Source organism: Pteropus vampyrus, unplaced genomic scaffold, assembly GCF_000151845.1.
Source record: "Pteropus vampyrus isolate Shadow unplaced genomic scaffold, Pvam_2.0 Scaffold70, whole genome shotgun sequence".
In the NCBI taxonomy this organism is placed as follows: Eukaryota; Metazoa; Chordata; class Mammalia; order Chiroptera; family Pteropodidae; genus Pteropus; species Pteropus vampyrus.
The window spans coordinates 3,771,121-3,781,287 of record NW_011888851.1 but is presented as its reverse complement, the minus strand read 5'-3'; the positions used below and the strand labels follow the sequence as shown (position 1 = coordinate 3,781,287).

The following is a 10,167-nucleotide window of genomic DNA, read 5'->3' as shown; positions in this document are numbered from 1 at the left end:
TACATTTATATACCTTACAAAGTGATCCTCCTCATAAGTCTACTACTCACCTGGCACCATATATAGTTATTACATTATTGACTATATTACCTATGCTGTACTTTATATCCCTGTGACTGTTTTCACAACTGGCAATTTGTGCTTCTTAATCCTTTTTACCTTTTTCACCCATCCCCCAACTCCCTTCTCATCTGGCAACCATTGAATTGTTCTGTTTCTATGAATTTGTTTCTGTTTTGTTCATTTATTTTGTTTTTTAGATTCTACATATAAATGAAATCATATGATATTTATCTTTCTCTGTTTGACATTTCACTTAGCATAATACTCTCTAGGTCCATCTATATTGTCACAAATGGCAAGATTTCATTCTTTTTTATGGCTGACTAATATCCTTTTGTGTATATATGTACCACTTCTTTATCCATACATCTATTGATGCACACTTAGGTTGCTTCCATATCTCAGCTATTATAAATAATGCTGCAGTAAACATAGAGTACATATATCTTTTCAAATTAGTGTTTTAGATTTCTTTGGGTAAATACCCAGGAATGGATATGCTAGGTCATATTTTTAACTAGTTCTATTTTTAACTTTTTGAGGAATCTCCATATTGTTTTTCATAGTGGTTGAACAAATTTACAATGCCACCAACAGTGCCTGAGGGTCCCCTTTTGTTCACATTCTTGCCAACACTTATCTTTTGTTGATTTATTTACAGTAGTCATTCTGACAGGTGTGTAGTGATATTTCACTGTGGTTTTGATTTGCATTTACCTAATGATTAGTGATGTTGAGCATCTTTTCATGTGCTTGTTGGACATCTGTATGTCCACTTTGGAGAAATGTCTATTTATGTCCTCTGCCCATTGACTTCATTGGATCGTTTGTTTGTTGATGTTGAGCTGTATAAATTCTTTATATATTTTAGATATCAATCCTTTATCAGATATATCATTTGCAAATATCTTCTCCCATTCAGTAGGAGGCATTTTTGTTTTGTTGATGGTTTCCTTTTCACAGTCTTTATCTCATTGGATATTCTTATCCTTTTTGTCATAGATTAATTGATCACATAGGTGTGGGTTTTTTCCTGTGCTCTCTATTCTGTTTTGATTTCTATAATCTTGTGGTATAGTTTGATATCAGGTAGCAAGATTCCTTCAACTTTGTTCTTTTTTCTCAATATTGTTTTAAGAAATTAAAAAAAAGAATCCCATTTACAATTTCATAAAAGAAAAACATAAAATACTTAGGAATGAGTTAACCCAGGAGGTAAAAGACTATTACTCAAAAACTATAATACATTTCAAAGAAATTGAGAAAGATACAAATAAATGGAAGGGTATACTGTGCTCATGGATAGGAAGAATTAACATTGTTAGAAAGTGCCATACAACCCAAAGCAACGTACAGATTCAATGGAATTTGTATCAAAATACCAATGGCATTTTACACAGAACTAAAATGAATAATCCTAAAATTTATATGAACTGCAAAAGACCCTGTACAACCAGCCACTTTCCTCTTAGTCTCCATTGTAACCAACAGTATGCCTTTCACATGAGAGAAAAGTATGACTTCACTGATTAAAGATTTATTTGTGTCAAAATTAGTTACACTTAAAGGACTTTAATCTTGGTCCATCTGCCTTCTGTGACATTCTAATGTAACTTTGGATTTCTCCAAGAGAGCTAAACTATTTTTCCCCTTTGGTTCTCTATTTGTTCATTCATTTAATAACTATTTAAAAAGTACCACATACATGTCAGTTTTGTTTTAAGCAATGTAAATATAACGATGATTTTTAAAAAGTCAGGTACTAGTTTAGATATCTGGTTGGGGAAAAGGCAGATAAATTAAAAATAAAGAGATTAGTTACATATAAGTGCTCTAACGTAAGTAAGACAGGGTAATGAGATTGAGGAAAAAACTATGGTAAAATTAGGGGGTATGAATGTGGATAGAGTTGTCAGGAAAATCCTCCATGATGGCTTAGACTTTAATTATGAGGAGAAAGTCATAAGAATACTTAAAGGAAGAACTTTATAGCCCTGACTACATATCTGTCTGATCTGTCTCACTTCTTTCCTCACAAGGCTAACTTCTATGCCAAAGCTCAGTTCAGATGTCATTTCTCTGGGAACATTTTCCTGATGAACAAGATGGGATTAAGTGCCCAATCTCTGTCAACACTTAATCTCAGTGAATTGCAAATATGTTTTCTTGCCTATCACTTTATTGGATATATTGAAGGTAGGTAGAGATTCTGTCTTGATCACTGTTGTTTTCCCTACACTTAGTAAGTGGATATTAATGATGAATGACTAATGTAAAAAAAAAACAAAAAAACAAAAAAAACTACTGACAGTCAATAAAGATTGCATCTTGATTCATCTTTTGACATATTGATAATTAATGTCTAATCTCTTGAGACACTGAGATTAATGTCTAGCCCAAACTCTGTGGCAAATACTTAAGATGACACTTTTCTTTCATATAAGCTTCATTTCTGATTTTTCATAAACTATCAATAAGGGCTTTCTGATCTTATGCTACTATTTTAGAGAAAGCAGATTTTCATAGGAAAATAAAGAGAAGTTAAGTTGCAATTGCAATACATTTAACTTAAAAGCAGCCGAGAGCAATGAGTTTGTTTACAGGTCCTTCCTACAGATTTAGAGAAAAAAACAATACTTTGATTCTTCAAATCCAGAAAAGTGACTGAAACCCTTAGAGGAGTTCTCTGCACTCAGTTTCCTTATATGTGTATTTGTTTAAAACATAGGAGAAATATTAGAAATCATCACATTTATACATTTCAGTACAGCATTTAATATAACCTTTAATGTAACCTTATTGAGAGGAGATGGAATGATGGAAGCAGAGGTCAGAGTGATCCAATGGATGGCTTTGAAGGTGAAGGGGCTATAAGAGTAGGAATGTGGGTGGTGTCCAGAAGCTGGAAAAGGCAAAAAATGGGTTCTCCATAGAGCCTCCAGAACAAATACAGCCCTGCTAACACTTTAATTTCAACCACAGAAGACCCATTTCAGACTTCTGACATCCAGAACTGCAAAAAAAATTAATTTGTGTTGTTTTAAGTGACTAAGTTTGCAGTAATTTGCTATAATTGCAATAGGAAACTAATACAGGAACATGTCATTAACCTCTTAGTACTTTCAATATCCTGTTAAATCAGAATTTCAGCATTTGAATAGTTGTGTCTTATTATCATCATGTTTGTGTTTTGAAAAATGTGTGTTCTTTCTTTGGTTGCTAATAACAATCATGTTTTCATTAAAATATATTTGCTATTTACCTTTAAGTAAATGACATATCCTGAGATTAAAACCTGGGGGCTAATATATTACAATGAGGAGCAACTACTCTAACATTGCAAGACAAAGTGCAGAAAAGTACTTTGCAAGACAAATTGCAGAAAAGATAAGTTCGGAACATCTTGGTATGCCAGAAAGCAAGGAAGTGCTCAAAGAATGATGAGGGCATGTCAAAAGGACACAGGAGCTTATCTTGAAGAGTTTCCAAAGGGAAAATTTGAGAACACTTTGAACACCAAATAAAGATACTAACACCTTGACTGAAAGAGGAAACTATGCGCTTATACAGATATAAGCAAACAGAAAGTTTCATGAAGAATGTGATCAAATACCTAATTACAATGAGAAGAAAATTAACTTTACAGTGGAAAAGCTTGGAAAATATCATCTAAATCGAGAGATCAAAATAAACATTATTGGTTATGGAGCAAATAGAAATTATGTGCCACCTATTAAGGTACAACAAGAACACAACATCATTAATACAATATTGAATGTCAACTGTAATTTAAAAAAAATTATAAAGAACACAGCATCACTTCTGTGATATTACTTTCAAAAATGCATAAACCTAAGCAAAATTCATGAGGAAACAGCAGAGAAACCTAAATTAAGGGATATTCTACAAAATAAATGGCCTGGAATTTTTAAAAGTGTCAAGGTTGTAGAAGTTGAAGAAATACTGAGACACTATTTCAGACCAAAGGAGACAAAAGAGACATGATCACTAAATGCAACAGCTCATGATGCTGAACTGGATCCTTGTGCTATAAAGGGCATTGTTCAGACAATTGGAAAAATTTGTTCGGGGTTTGAGAGTATGACAGTATTAGTATATCAACGTAAATACCCTTATTTGATGGTTAATTTGATTATGTAGAAGAGTGTCTTTGTAGGAAAGACACTAAAATATTTGAATAGGTAGGGTATCACATGGGTAAGCAATTCTCAAATGGTTCAGAAAAAAAGCTTTTGCTACTATGCTTTCAAGTTTTCTGTAGTTTGTGATTTAAATTTAAAATATATATTTTAATTTTGTCAGCTACTCAATGAGACCTTTACTAGCTACTCAAAATTTTCATCCCGATGGTATTTTATATTCCCCTTCCTTCTTTATTTTTTTCGTTTGGCACATACTTTTTATTTATTTATCTAGTTTTGTTTTTTTGTTTGTTTGTTTCACCCAAGAGTATCTGTGAGGACAGAAATGTTTGTGTGTTTTATTTACTGCTGTGTTCCTGAGTGCTTACAATATTGCCTGGAGAATAATAAATGCTCAATAAATACTTAATGAATAAAAAAAGTATGACCTTATTATATCTTAATTACATCATCATTCACTGCTCAGAACATCTTTTGTTTTACAGAAGAAATCACCAAGTATATCTTTTATTTTATTTTATTTATTTATTTTTTATTTAATTTGTCTTAGACGAGGCAACCCTTGTCTAAGACTGCAAGGTCCTTGTCAGCTTACAATCCCTTATTTTTTTTTTATGTTTTACACCTATAGCACCTGGTCTTCCTAGATAGTCTCCCATCCAAGTACTAATCAGGCCTGACCCTGCTTAGCTTCCGAGATCAGATGGGATCGGGCTTGTTCAGGATAGCATGGCCATAGACACCAAGTATGTCTTTTAAAGCAAATTTACCTGGCTGGTTGATTCATCTAAATTTTTACAAATATATATATCTAATAAAGTGTGCAGATATCTGTGCATGTTTTTGTTTTTCTGATTTGCATTATGCCTAGCCTACTGAGACTTATTTTCATTAGTCCTTGTTGAAGTTTTATCTTTTACAATCTAACCTCATAATATTTTTCTCACTTATTCTTCAATGGCATGAGTTATGTGGTCCCCTAGAACTCATAATAATAAAAACATAAAATTAATTTATGGATTTCCCAACCCTCAGAACAAACACTTGAAATTAAAATAGTCTCAATATATACTAATTTCAAAGACTTATTTCACAAATTTTCTGGGAATATAAATTTCAAAACTGAGATCACTCTTCAAATACATTCTAATTTTTGTTATTAAGACAACTGTATTTTTGCTTTCAAATTACAATTTATAATCATTCTCACCTATGCTATTTGGAAGTAGTAGGAGTTTTTCTGTTTTGTTTGTTTGTTTGTTTAGTCTCACCAATCCTCAGCAAATGAGTCTTTACTTAGATAACAACAAGTAGTTCAAACTTGACATGTCAAAAAGTCAAAACTTTAATTTCTGTTTTAAAAACTGTTTCTCTCCAGGGTCCCTTATTCATTTTTCTAATTCAAAATCCATGGAATCATCTTTGACTCTCTCTGTTGTTCATATCTCACATTCAATCCATCAATAAATGCTGGTAATTCTCATTTCAAAATGTTTCCAGAATCATTACCTTTACTACTCCTGTCAGAAAAAGCTTTCACTATTGTAATCTACCTAAACTGATCTACCTTTTTTCATCCTTGTCCTCCTACCACCTAGACTGCACAAGCATTGGGAGTAGGCATTTACAATGAGTCAGATTATGTCACTCAAAACTCTCCAAGGTTTTCTTATCTCACTTAGACTATAAACAAAAGAATTTTTCATGGTAAGACCTACATAAGCTACCTGGTACATTCTCTCTAATCTCCTTTTTTCTTTTTCTCTCTCCCTTACTGCATCCATCTCAGACAAGTTGGGCCCTTTGTTATTCTGTAGGCATAACAAGCAGGCCCTGCCTTCAGAGTTTATATACATTATTTCTTCACAATGAAACACTTTTATTTTAGATATCGACATAGCCCCTCTACAATTTATTTAGGTGTCTGCTCAGAGGACTCTTTTTCAGTGAGAATTTTCCTGCTCATCCTTTCTAACATGGCCATTCACTCTCTTCACCCAGTCAGTATCTACTCTTTATTTCTTACCATTTTAATTTTTTACCTGACTTTCTATCATATAATTGATTATTTTTAATGCTAGTCACTACCACTAGGCTATTAGGTCTGTGAAATGAGATTTATGTTATTCACTGTTGTCAGCTTCATCCACTGAGCTGGGCAAGAAAGTTCTCTGCTTTGTGCCGGGTATCTTATAAGGAAGGCCCTGAATGCCATAAACATGCATATATCAAATTATTAAAAAATACATGGATACCTGTAGGAAGATAATTAGCCATGGTCTCTTTCATTGCTTCATGTTTTTGTTCTACACTATCTTTTCAAGGATGTTTTTAAAAGTGAACAGCTTCAGTAGATAGAAATAGTGTCTCCTTTTGAAGAAAGCTTGGTTTTCTCTCTGAAATTTAGTATTGCCATTAAAACCACAATGAACAGAAACAAATAAATAGTAAACAAGCATGCTAGCTCATATTAAAAGTTTTGGTGCCAAAAGAGGTAGAGATATGAATACAACTCTGGAAAAGACTGTCCCACTGTGTTGTTGAAATCATCTTAAAGTAGCTTTTAGTAAAATAAGACTACAAATGGCAGTGTTTATGATATTGTGGCACTAAGGAATTAATCCATTCTTGGCAACATAAAAAAAGAAATAATTATATTTGTTCTTAGAGGTATGTCTCTATAGATTATGTTCTATTTAAAAAAATGTTTTTAAAATTATATATTTAAATTTTATTTTGTCTGAAAATTATGCTTCTACTTGTGTAGGGTTATATAATTGTGTGAGTTCTTAAGTTGTTGCTTAGATCAGAAAGGAGAATGTAAAGATTGTAGAAAGGCTGTTAGGCATGATTCCTGTCTCAACTGGGCAGAAGGATGATAAATGAGACTGGACTACCAGTTTTGGTGGAATTCAACCTGCACTGGACTGTGTTCTATGCATGTTGTTATTTTTTTATATACACTTTTGTCTAACTCAGCATATATTCCAAGCCCTCTTCTCTTTACTGTAATTTCCCATTCTCCCCAGCTAGGAGTGGCCATATGGCAGTGTTTGGGGTAATAGGACATAAGCAGAGGGGTACCGAATAGGTCTTCTGGAGATGTGCTTGCTTTCCTAATAGAAGAAACAAGGTTCCCCAATCTCTATACTTGTCTAAATGTAGGCATGTTTCTGTACCTAAGACAGTTATTAGCCACCATGAGAAAGCAGCTAAAAGAACCACAGATGATGAGCTTGACATTGTAGAGCCATTTACACATTAACAGCACTCTTATCTCTTGATACTATATTATGTAATAAATATAAACTTTTGCTCCAGTTCATGGACAATGGCACTTCTTTGCATGGTAATGAGTATAATTCTGTCAAATATTTTAAGACACTAGATACTTTGAAAAAAGTTAAAACTAGGGTGTTGGACTTTTAGACTGGAAAAGAGAGACACTTTGTTCTCTCTGGGTCTTGTTGTCCTTGAGTCTGGAAACAAAAGACCAAATATCTTTGGCACATCCTCAGTGATAAAAGAGCTGGTCCTTGGTACACAGAAGCAGGGGAAACTCAGCAGAATATTATCCTACAAGAGATGCTGAGAATGAGCCTGCAATATATGAGCATGGTCCCAAGTAGCAATAGAGAATTTTCCCCAGCACTTTCCTTCTTTTGTCCATTATCCTTGAAACTTTAGTCAAATATTGCTGAATATTGAGTCGAGTTAGTTGAACCATGAAGAGATAAGACAATCATTTTCAAGCTTGATTTGGAATGATAAAGGAGGATGCAGTTACCTTTTCTTAGTGTTTATAGCAGATATAGTGGTGTCTATATGATGGCAGTCTCATTATCAGAGGCCTATGTCTTAAAGGAGAATACAGAGACAAATGATATATGGAACATGTTACTGAGCCCATGTGACATACTCTGAGGAACTCTCAGAAACAACTGGAGACACTCTGAGATCTGCTCAGCATGAGAAAGACCTTGCAGCATCAGACATTGGGTGTTTATGGAAATGCAACTTAACTATAATATCAAGAGCTAGTCAGTCCATGTAACCATTGAGTTACATGTGTTTATATAAATATAAAATGTTTTACTTACAGAAACTAAACATTCTATTTTTTTTAACATTGGTTGTGATGCTTTAACTTTCAGTGTATTCATTCTGGAGAAAGAAAAAAAAATTACTTAATTGAAGAGTGATGACATAACGTAACGAGTCCAGCAACCAGGGAATTTTTTTCAACCAGAATCTCAGTAGTGGATAATGTGAAGCATTATAATTTTTCAAGTTTGTCAGAGCACTTACAAAGGAGAAATATCCAGAATGATGCTAATGGGCTGGTTTGACACAATGTTTCTTGCATAGTATACACTAAAAATGTCTCTGATTCACTGGTTGGTTTGATTTTTCTCTCTCTTAGGGACATTTTTAGTGATGAAGGTAGATTGATAATTTTTACTATATTATTGGTTTTTTTTATCATCATTCATAAAAAATTTCAGGTAACACAGTCTTCAAGACTATGTCAATGTATCCAAACTCATTTCATTGCCACAATTTTTTTCAAGCACATAAAAATATTCACATTGTGTCTTGCAATTGTTTATAAAAATGATCAAAAAGGAAAGAAAATCTGCTAAATTAATTGCTCATTTTATTTAGATAAACAATTAGTAATTCACATATCTTGCTATTTACCATTTATTTTTAAGAAAAATAATTTTTTTTCATTAAAGATAACGGACAATGTAACACTGATTAAACAAGACCTTTTTCAACAATGCAAGCTTAATTTTGTGTATTATGAAATAAATTAAGTTTTGAAGTTCCTACTCCATTCTCTTAAAAATTTGCCTAGAATAAAACATACATTCAAAGAATTACTTTTATGAAATCTATCATTTTACTATCTGATACACTAAGAAAATCAAGAGGCAAGCCTTTGCAGGAGAGGCATTCCAGAGAATGATGAAGTAACTTCTGGTGCCTCTATTATTGACCAGGTGAGAGGCTGAGCAAACTAGTATTTACTCCATTTTGTTTGTCATACATTTGGCCCCATGTAAATATTTACTCATTTTTTCCCCTAATCTATACCAAGCACATTGATAAATTCATAGGTTGTTAAAAATATGTTTCGTTGGTAATGACTCCTGTAATTTTAACACTTTTTATTTGTTAGGCACAGTGCATAAAATTTCACCTGCTTTATTTCATTTAATACTCCTCCCCACATACACAAAAACAAAAAACAAAATGGTAATAACAAAAAATATCTTATGATCTAATATTGTATATTAGAAAATTTCCCAATTTCCACAAAGTAGTTAAGTAACATCCCCAACTTTTCTCTGCTAATAAGTGACAGAGCTGGGATTTGAAATGTACAAATCTAATTCCAGACAATCCCTCTGAAACATTAATTATTTGTCCATCAATGGATTGAATAATAGGTTTATCTTCATAGAAACAATCTTTATAAATACTGCAATCAATGATCAATAATGTTTTAAAAGCTCTATTTTTTTCTTTTTATTCTCACAAAGGTGTTGTTTTAAAACCTTGGGAGCTTCCTGGGTAAAATCTGAAACTTGCCACCGAAAAGAGAACAAGAAGAGACTGGAGACAGAGGTAGACCACATATTGGTAGGTGGTAAGTTTAATAAGCAAGAGAATTTACTTATGAGGCTTGTCTTTGGCAACCGCAAGACTCTGAACTCGCCCACCAGAATCTTAAATGTTTATATAGAGGCCTTAACTGAGTTCAATCATGTATACCATCCAGATGGTCTCAATAACACATTGCTCTCTCAAATCTGTATCCTTGTAAATAGCTCCTACTGTGGGAATGGTGAGCAGAATGTACATTCCTAGGACAAAGGAAGGGGTGAGGAGCCTCTGATTGCCCAGTTCCAGCTCTCAGGTCAATCCACAATCA

At 33.1% G+C, this 10,167-nt stretch overlaps 1 pseudogene; it reads right to left on the bottom strand.

Annotated features, from left to right (window-relative positions):
* Positions 1–4,848: 4,848 nt before the first annotated feature.
* Positions 4,849–4,967, bottom strand: LOC111740929 (annotated as a pseudogene).
* Positions 4,968–10,167: the final 5,200 nt, after the last annotated feature.